We start from the raw sequence: 8,246 nt of genomic DNA on the forward strand, positions 1-8,246 counted from the left end.
CTATGCGAGCACTGACCCTCTGCTCCTCCACTGGGGACATGAAAGGGAGCCGTGGGCCAAAGGGGACGGAAGTGGGGGCTCCTGCTCACCTCCGCATCGCTGTCCCCATACTGGAGACTGTGGCCAATTTCGTAAGATGTTCTGAGTTTTCAAGGGTAACTGGAAATGTGCACTTTTAGGTGTCACCTCCCCATTTTCTTTTTTTTTTTTTTTTCCTTTCTATAATTTGTTTACTTTTTGTAACTTACATCCAAGTCAGTTGGCACATGGTGCAGCAATGATTTCAGGAGTAGATTCCTTAGTGCCCCTTACCCATTGAGCCTATCCCCCCTCCCACACGCCCTCCAGTAACCCTCTGTTTGTTCTCCATATTTATGAGTCTCTTCTGCTTGTCCCCCTCCGTGTTTTTATATCATTTTTGTTTCCCTTCCCTTATGTTCATCTGTTTTGTCTCTTAAAGTCCTCATATGAGTGAAGTCGTATGATATTTGTCTTTCTCTGACTAATTTCGCTTAGCATAATACCCTCCAGTTCCATCCACGTAGTTGCAAATGGCAAGATTTCATTCTTTTTGATTGCTGAGTAATACTCCGTTGTATAGATATACCACATCTTCTTTATCCATTCATTCATTGATGGACATTTGGGCTCTTTCCATACTCTGGCTATTGTTGATGGTGCTGCTATAAACATTGCCTCCCCATGTTCATATAGGGCACAAATCTCATTTTCCTCCCAAACTCCAGGAAGACCAGCTATGCAAAATGCATTGGGGGCCAATTTTTTTTTTTTTTTTATATAGCACTTCACGGATTTGTACGTCATCCTTATGCAGGGACCATGCGAATCTTCTCCGTATCATTTCAATTTTCATATAAGGGCTGTCAAAGCAAGCACTTCGGCATCCAAATCTGACTTTCAAGCTTGGGCATCTTGCTCAGGTTTTACGTGACATTGACCGGAAATATCTCTGCCTCAGAAGATCACAGCGATTTGCAGACAGTTAACGGATTCTGCAAGCATGACCCAAAGACCTGGGAGGGAGCACGGAGAGGTTCCCAAGATTTGTCTTCCCCGAGAGCACTCAGGGAACACCCCACCCTCTCCTCCTCTGAGGACCAGCCACACAAGCACATCTTGGGCCTGATTGGTTTTATTCTTAGGAAATAAAAATGGGTTCATGGACCACACTGTTCTATATTTTTGGTTTTGTGATAAGGAAAGTCGACTCCTCATCCCAACAGACTGAAGAATGATTTAGTAGATTTTGTTCCAAAGCCTTGCCTTGTTGAGTTGAGGATGTGGCTTTCTTGACAAACATCAATACAAGTTAGCAAAACATTTAGACTTGGCCCCTGAGAATCCCAGATTCAAGGGCTTATATCTTAATATAAACAGGCTGTGAACTTTCGACTAAAACAGGTAAAGTAATGACAAACAAACCACGATGAGATGAAAACTAATCAGAGGAGAATAATTTTCTGAATTTTTTTGAGAAGTCCTGCTAATCCTGGAGGATGTGATCTCACGTTCCAGCCATGCAGCCTCTGTCTGCACAGGACAACTGTAGACGCACTGATGTCCCAGGTTGCAAGGGCACCTTTGCTCTGAGCCCCAGCCACGTGGTGGGAAGGCTTGGCGAACATCTTCCTCCCTCACAACCACCATCTCTTTTTCTCTTTTTCTCTCCTGACCAAGGAGCCCCATGCTTCAGGCGCTCCTTGGTATGTTCCTGCACATCTGTACTTTTCCTTCTCGTTCACATCATCACAGAATTAAAAAAAAAAAAAAAAAAAGGCCTTTGAAGAAATTAGAACTGGCAAAAATGAAGCTGAGAAAATTCGCTGCCTCTTCCCTTCAGTATATTCCCTGCCCAGCAGCCAGTGACCCAGTTAAAATTCAAAGATTCTATCACACCTCCGCTCAGAGCCTGCGGTGGTTCCCCACTTCTCTGATGAAAGCTGTGGTCTTTCAAACGACTTCCCAGTGTCTCTGTGATTTGTCCCTGACTTTCCCCCAACTCACACCTGTGGTTTTATCTCCTTCTGCTCTCTCTCTCCCCCATGCATTCCGTGAGCTACACTGAGTCCTCAAGCACACCGGGCCCACCCCACCACAGGGCCTTTGCACCTGCTTCTCCTTCAGCCTGGGACCTCTTCCTCAGGTAGGCACATGCCTCAGCTACATGTCTCACTCTCTCATTTCCTTTAGATCTTTACTCAAATGCCACTTCAATGTGGTTTTCTTTTTGAAGTTTATTTATTTTGAGAGAGACAAAGAAAGGATGAGTGGGGGTGGGGCAGAGAGAGAGAGAGAGGGAGAGAGAATTCCAAGCAGGATCCTCACTGCCAGCGCTGAGCCCGATGCAGGACTTGAACTCACACAACCGTGAGATCATGACCTGAGCCGAAATCAAGAGTCCAATGCTTGACTGACTGAGTCACCCCAGTGCCCCTCATGGTGGTTTTGGTTTGCATTTCCCTGATGATTAGTGATGTTGAGCATTTTTTTCAGGCACTTCTAGGCCATTTGTATGTCTTCTTCAGAAAAATGTCCATTCGGGTTCTTTGCCCATTTATTTATTTATGTTTTTAAATTTTTTTTTAGCATTTATTTATTTTTGAGACAGGGAGAGGCAGAGCATGAACGGGGGAGGGTCAGAGAGAGGGAGACACAGAATCTGAAACAGGCTCCAGGCTCTGAGCTTTCAGCACAGAGCCTGATGCAGGGCTCGAACTCACGGACCGCGAGATCGCGACCTGAGCTGAAGTCGGACGCTTAACCAACTGAGCCACCCAGGCGCCCCTCTTTGCCCATTTTTAATAGGATTATTTGGGGGTTTTGCTAGTGAGTTTTCATAGAAACAGGAAATGGAATGGTGGTTGTGAGGGGCTGAGAGCAGGGGGAAACAGAGGGCTGCAGATCAAAGAACATAAACTTCTAGTTATAAAAAGAATCAGTCCTGAAGATCTAATGTACAACAGGGTGACTACAGTTAATGATACGGTGCGTATACCTGAAAGTTGCTGAACGTAGATCTTGAGAGTTCTTACCAAAACAAACAAAACAAAACAAAACACAAAGACAAAAACAAAGCAAAAAAAAAAAAGGAGTTAACTGTTTAAGGTGATGAATGTGCTAATTATCGGGATCTCGGTAATCATTCCACCATGTATATGGATATCATATCCTCACGGTGTACATTTTAAATATACGCAAGGCGGGTGCTTGGATGGCTCAGTCGGGTAAGCCTCCAACTCTTGATTTTGGCTCAGGTCATGATCTCACGGTTCACGAACTCAACCCCCCCACCTCGACCGCCGCCCCATTGGGCTCTGTGCTGGCAGCGTGGAGCCTGCTTGGGATTCTCTCGCGCGCGCTCTCTCTCTCTCTCTCTCTGCCCCTCCCTGCTTGTGCTTTCTCTATCTCAAAATAAATAAATAAATAAATAAATAAATAAATAAATAAATGTCTTTTTGTCAATCATTCCTCAGTAAAGTTGGGGGAAAACAGTCACGTCCCTGAGGTTGTCCCTGGCCACAGTATCTAGCTCCTCAATTCAGTGTCCCCAGCTCCACAGCCCCTTCCGGTCCTTCTCCTCCTGTTCCGTTAGCCCTCCTCACTCATTACCTGAGGGGCAGCTTGCTTTACGTATTGCCTTGTTTGTGAACTACCTCCCTCCCAGACCGTTACCTCCCCGAAAGCAAGGATTTTGTTCTCTTTGCTTGATTCACAGTTGATTCTCAATAAATGTTGAAATTCTTATTCCTTTTTTTTTCAAGAAAAAAAAAAAAATACTGAGTGAAAATAGTATATGTGCCCTGGCAAGGGGACACTAATGGAACCGGACCCTTAGAAAGCGCTGTTCCCCTGTTCTTCGCTCTGGGGGGACCCGGACAGGCCCCTTGTCGTCTCTGAGCCTCAGTCACCTGTGTAAAATGGGCCCAATTGCACCTGCCTGTGTTAACGTCCAGGAGGTTTGTGAGATGCTAGTGAAAGAACAGGGCCAAAAGTCCCTCCAAACACTGCCCGATGTCTCTGGCGCGGGGCACTTATGAGAATGAACTAGAAACTCGGCCGGCTCCAGGAAGCCCCGAGACCTCTTCCGTCCTGCCTGTCACAGCAGAGGTCCTTTCCTTCATCTGGAGCGCAGTAAAATTGTTTTCAGAGTTTATATCTCAATTCAGGGCCTCGAATGAGATCCCCAAAGTACTGGGGAATCCGTGCAAAGTTCCAAAAGAGGTCTGCTAGTGAGTCATCGGGCAGGAAGCACTTCCCTTCTTCACCAGCCACCACAACCATGCCCTTTGAGAAATGCTCCAGGCATTGGAGGACACAATTACAAACAGGCTAATGGCTGGTGGAATGTATTTAATGAAATCTAAGTGGCTCTTTTGGGAAGCCTGGCTTCAAAGGGGGGCACTTCTGAGGGAGGGCTCACGGGTAACAACCGTCCCAAATTTAACACCGATGCGCCCATATGTACAAAGAAAACGTTGCTTTTTTTGTTTACGTTTTCCTGTAGCTGTTTAAAAACAAAATTTTTTTTTTTACTGTTTGTTTATTTTTGAGAGAGAGAGACAGGCAGAGGGTGAGCCGGGGAGGGGCAGGGAGAGAGGAAGCCACAGCAACTGAAGCGGGCTTCAAGCTCCGAGCTGTCAGCGCAGAGCCTGATGGGGGGCTCAAACCCATGAACCGCGAGATCATGACCTGAACGGAAGTCGAACGCTTAACCGACTGAGCCACCCAGGCGCCTCGCCTGTGGCTCTTTTAATCTTCTACCTGAATCCCCACCCACAGTGAGCGGAGACCCGGAGCAATCGAAGGCAACTGGGGCTTTCCGGTAAAAGGCATCTCATTGTGTTTCTGGTTTAAATAGTCTCTTTTAATATAAATAGTCAACTCCGAGCGCAGCTGTTCACTCCGGTGGTCGCTCCCTCCCTCCTTCTCCGAATGGTGATCCGGGTGTGAGCACAAGGCCTGGGACAGGGAAGCAGCAGCTCACCGAGGGGCAAGGAGCTGTGGCCCTGCCAGTGGCCGCCACGGGATGTAGCTGGGTGGGGTCTGGTCTGCCTGCAGCCAACACTCCGCCCCAACGGCTGCTCTCACAGCAGGGAGGGCACCCCTGCGGCGACTGCCACTGGCCCAGCCTGGGCCCCTGGCCTCTGTCATCCTCAGTGCCTCTCTCCTCCCAATACTAGACTCTTGCTGGTTCACACTGAACTTCACACGCTCTTATTTGGGCAAACGGGAGCTCCGGGACCCCACGCGTGCCTGGCCTAGATCACAGGGACTCAGGAAGACCGCTCGGGCCTGACCATCTAGATGCCTGCCACTCATCCCAGCCTGAACTGTATTTGCTATCGAGCCAAGGTGGGGCTTCTCTCAAGAGCCTGGACCCTCATTTGTTTATTCCCTCAACAGATTCCTATCGAGCGATCCCTTCTGTGCCACGAGTTGTTGCAGGTGCTGGAGACTGAGCAGCAAACAAAACCAAAGCCCCAGTCCAGAGGGAAGAAAGCGACGGTGAGCAAGCAAATGAAATACACAGTGTGTCAGAGGGTGAGGCATGCTGTTGAGAGACATGTATCTAGCAAGGCTGACGACAAGAGGGAGCTGTCTAAAATAGGGTGATCAGGGAAGCCTTCTCCGTTACGGTGGTGTTTGAAAAGATTTGAACGGGGACCTGGAATTGGTGAGGGGCGAGTTATGAGACTCTCTGCTAGAGGACTATTTCAGGGAAAGAGAACAAACGGCAAGTGCAAAGGTCCTGAGGCAAGAGCACGCTTAGTGGGTTTGCAAAACCACATGAAGTCTGTGGTCGGCCAGTCAGAGAAGGCTTTAGAAACACCCACGTAGATGTGGGAGTGCCTCAGAACACTGAGCAGCTGGCTCCCTTTGGCCAGTAGCCTCCTACCTGGTTTCTCTGTCCTGACTGTTCTCTGACTCAAGAACCAGCCTTGCCGTGATGGTGGGCTATGGAGCCTGAGGTCTGGTGTCTTTGTTTTCCCTTTGTCTTGTTCCTTCCTCCCAACTTCTGACCCAGGAGAGGCGGTGTCTGTCTGTCACGTTGGAGAGCTCCCCCTCTATATCCTGAGCGCTCTCTATTCGAGGCACTGGCTGCCTCAGTCCCAGCATCTCTTCAAGAATATTCATGTAGTGAATAGGAGGAGCCTGAGGAGAGGAGCAAGACACAACGGGCTGATAGCCAACGAAGGCAGTGGGCATCCGGAAGCCAGGGTTTGTGATTTTCCTCTACTTACAAAATAACACATTGGCCGGCCACAGTTTCAAGGATGATGGCAAAAGATATAACACTCCTGAGTCAGAGACAGAGGGCCTTAGCGCTCACGACACAGGCAGAATGAGCATCAGTGTCTGCATCAGATCCCCTTGCCCCCACCTTCCATGTCGACGAGGCCGAGAGGTTCGTGTGGCTACGGCACGTGCAGGGAGTTCGCACCATAGCTGAGAAATCACGCACTTGGGGAATGGTTTATCATATGCGATTAGCGCCCCTGACTCCTGCCCCCGACGACGACATTATCTTTGCCACCCTGGACAATTCAGCAAGCCTGCCCTTTGCTCTGGAGGGGACAGACACTACCTCTGTCTGCCCAGGCTGTTCTCGACGTGAACGTTCTTGGAGAGATTCTGGGGCAAAGGCAGCCGATGCCTCTGCTCACAAGAAATGGGAAAAGCACACGGCCTGTTGGCTCCCAGCATGGCAGGTGGGAGCTCAGCCTGCGGAGGTTCAGGAATAGGCCACTGTCACCCCAGAGCTTCTGATCTTGGCGAGAACGGATAAAAAATAGAAAGCTGAAGACCGTGTCCCTATCGCTCGAGGATCAGCTTGGCCTTTTTGTCTCTGGTGCCGCCTCCAGAGTAAACAAAAATGGGCCCAGACGCAAAACACAGGCAAGACTGAGGAGTTTGGCAACTGCAACATTCCTCCCCACCAGGCACGTTTTCTGTCGGAAGTCATTGGCCCCGGGCTGGCTGGGCCCACAAACACCTCAATCCATCACTGACAGGGCGCAGCAGCCTCTGGAGCCGCATCTCTGGGCCGAGACCAGCAATTAAGTGTTTAGATTCAAATCAACGTTTATAACAGCCTTGGGGACCTTTCCAGAGCTCTGGAGACCGAATAAGCTACTATCAATACAATCGTATGAAGTAAAATTACACAGAGAAAAGTTTTACACAATATGCTGCATATGGAGTTATTTTGACAAGAAATTTAGTTTGCTTTTCTTAAGTCTTCTCTGCTTGTGCAAGAGTATTAATTACTCACTAATCTACTTAATTTGATTAAATGTCTTTATTTTTGTGAAGAAAACTCTTGTTTTTTTCTTTTTTAAATGTTTATTTATTTTTGAGAGAGAGGGAGCGTGAGTAGGGGAGGTACAGAAAAGTGGTGGGGGGGTGATGGGAGACAGAGGATCCAAAGTGGGCTTTGTGGTGACAGCAGAGAGCCCGAGGCGGGACTCGAACTCACAAACCGTGAGATCGTGACCTGAGCCAAAGTCAGACTTTCAACCAACGGAGCCACCCAGGCGCCCCTTGAAGAAAATGGTTGAGTATTTACTATAAGTTGGTCCTGACTGAGCGTGAGGATACACAGATAATCAGGTATGTGGCTGCCTATTCTCCCAAGAAGCTCACAGCCATCTCAGTGATAGGGTCCTCTGAGAGGCAGAAAGTGCCAGAGACTTGGGCAAAGCCAGCGTCCGACTCAGACACGGGGCACTGACCTCTCTTAATCCTATCATCGGCGTGGGGACGATCCCCGTCACCCCTGCTCCTCATCCTTTACTGTCTCCTCCTTCTCAGATCCTTATTGGCTGTGCCTTGCAAATGCCCACTTGGGTTGCAGAAAACTTTTAGGGCAAACTGGTCAAGAAAGTGAAAATCCAGGATTACTTAGCATACTCAGTGCACGAAGCAAAGGTAAGGCCAGCTGGGCAAACAAACGTCTGTTTATGATAGGTGAAGGGATTGCGAGAATGAATGGATGGATGGCTGGATGAATGATACAAAAGCGTGAATTCTGGTAACAGGAAAAATGAAAAAGGAAAAACGAAATTGACACCCCTAGGATGGCCACTATCAAAAAAAAAAAAAAAAAAAAAAAAGGAAAGGAAGAAGCGTTAGTGAGGACGCAGAGAAATCGGAAGCTTTGCGCATCGTGGTGAGAATATAAAACGGCTATTGAAGACCGTATGGCAGTTCCTCAAAAAATAAAT

General features: G+C 48.3%; 1 non-coding gene across 1 annotated transcript; it reads right to left on the reverse strand.

Moving 5' to 3' along the window:
* Positions 1-790: 790 nt before the first annotated feature.
* On the reverse strand, positions 791-897 carry LOC121037628 (U6 spliceosomal RNA). The gene has a single exon (XR_005793889.1). It is a non-coding gene; the product is annotated as a U6 spliceosomal RNA (small nuclear RNA).
* Positions 898-8,246: the final 7,349 nt, after the last annotated feature.

The sequence above is a fragment of the Herpailurus yagouaroundi genome, unplaced genomic scaffold (assembly GCF_014898765.1).
Source record: "Herpailurus yagouaroundi ecotype Mexico unplaced genomic scaffold, PumYag 163, whole genome shotgun sequence".
NCBI lineage: Eukaryota > Metazoa > Chordata > Mammalia > Carnivora > Felidae > Herpailurus > Herpailurus yagouaroundi.